The sequence below is a fragment of the Macadamia integrifolia genome, chromosome 7, assembly GCF_013358625.1.
Source record: "Macadamia integrifolia cultivar HAES 741 chromosome 7, SCU_Mint_v3, whole genome shotgun sequence".
NCBI lineage: Eukaryota > Viridiplantae > Streptophyta > Magnoliopsida > Proteales > Proteaceae > Macadamia > Macadamia integrifolia.
In genome coordinates, this window is record NC_056563.1 from 26,803,981 (window position 1) to 26,806,089 (window position 2,109).

At 36.2% G+C, this 2,109-nt stretch overlaps 1 protein-coding gene across 1 annotated transcript in view; it reads right to left on the minus strand.

Moving 5' to 3' along the window:
- Positions 1 to 2,109, minus strand: part of LOC122084675 (serine/arginine-rich splicing factor SR45a-like) — a 5,871-nt gene that overhangs the window by 3,045 nt on the left and 717 nt on the right. The gene's annotated exons all lie outside the window — the stretch shown is intronic.

Here is a 2,109-nt window from a genome sequence, read left to right on the forward strand (position 1 = left end):
GGGGGGGGGGGAATCCCACACAGCAACTCCACATAAACCCAACTTTTCAATTCATTATCAAATCTGCCCAATATTGGGACACTTTCATATGTATAAATGAAATTAAAAGTGCCCTAATTGAAGTCTAAAACTGAAAGAGATAAATCTCCTAATCATATAACCAACCTATATGGAATCAAACTCTAAAATGAAAACGGAATGAAACTCTAGCCTAACTGAAAGATTACAAGATATATATAAATTAGTAAATAAATAAACTATTAATACTCTACTACGCCAAAGACCCAACTTTGGTCCCTGCACACGTTTTGGGTTCCCAAACAGGTTCGGTTAATCCATGGAAGTGCTCCTGCATCAACTTCGTTTTGCACGAGTAAGCCAGAGTATGGAAGCTTGAACATCAGTGATCTATAGAAATTTAGATGAAGTAATGAAATGCATGTTTGCATGTGCAATGTGTAAATGTGTTTGTGTGTGTATTTAGGTATATGATGATGGAAAGGATAAGAATACAGTAGTGATTCAAGTATTAGACAGCAGAAAGTGAAACTATGCAATAAGAACTATAAATTTAGCTTTTGTCTAAATTTATAAGCTAAAAATTGATGTCTGTTATGAGCTCCTATCAGAGGTAAACGGCGATCAATTTCAGAACTATTGAATTTTTGCAAATAACTCAACGTATTTTTCATCAAAAGAGAATGGCTTTCAAATCCCCTTAAAAACTGTGAAAGAAATCATCGCCACAAGATGTAACCTAGAAACCTATGAATAAATTAAGGGAGAGGGTTCCTTGAGCCACTGGAGGCACACTCAAAAGCATCATCAGGGGTGGGATTTCCACCTTTTTATGAGGGGTGGGGTGGTCATTTCACCCCCTACGTCTCTAGGCGCAGGGCCACACTGACTTTCAGTCTTCTTTTTCCCATAAACTAAATACTCAAAATGATGAACAAAATGGTGATCTCGATGAAAGATAAATTGCACAAGTTTCCAATCCTGAATGCTATTGTACTTTCTTCATGGCTTGAAAACTCGTCGAAATCTTGGACATTTCAGTGTGTGTGTGTGCTTTTACCGAAACAAAACTGCAAACGAAACACAAAAAGACACAATTTCAATCATATTTTGGTCAACTCGCTTAAATTTTGGTCATATCATTTCGAAATTTCACACATTTCGGTCCAAAAAATGCACTATGTTGTCAAAATTTCAATCATCTAGTTTCGCTCATTTTAGTCATTAGCCCCTTAAAATGGCCAAGCAAAACACATGGAAGAAAGTACACTGTTTGGGAGAAACTTCGATGTTTCTTTGGTGGTTTTGAAACCACTGAAATGAAACGAGTTCCTGATTCTTTAATTAGGGGCCCATGCAACCAACAAAGAGCAATGTTTCAACTTCTACCATGCACACTTTGTGGTATGTACCTCAAGAGGATTTGAACCATAAAAACAGCACCTCAAGAATTTTCCATGAGCCTCATCTCAAGGCAAGCTTCAGCCCTCAAGGCGTTGGCCTCCCAAATCTTGCAAAATGGATATTCAAACTAAAAAAAAAAAAATCAACATGAAGATCAAGCTAAATAGTATGATTGGTCACATTTTCAAAAACCTCTGGTCATTTCAATGATCACAGTATGCTCCTATCAGCAAAGACCCAGGGCACCAATAGTCGTACAAACTGCATAATCAATCTTTCAAGTCTAGCATAATCAAAAAATTATCAGAATAAACTCTAATCTACAAAGTACAAACCAAAGGTGCTACTGACTGCATCAAAACTAGAGGATAATAGGTCTTTCAACACTACATGACCTATACCAATAATCAATTTCAATAAAGATACTGATTTCAGAAGGCATCAAACATCTCCAAAACCTCAGATATACTAACAAAGATTGACACTGACACCATATATGGATTGTAACTACTAGTTTGCAAGCTGAAAATACTGAGTACTAGTTTGGGGGAAAGCTGGAAAATAATCCATGACGGAAACTTGTAAAGTTGACAGAGTTTAAGTTACACATTAGTGATATGTGTTAAACAGAAATCTCTTCTCCACAACCCTTTTTTTTAGGGGGTTTTTTTTTTCTTTTTTTTTTTT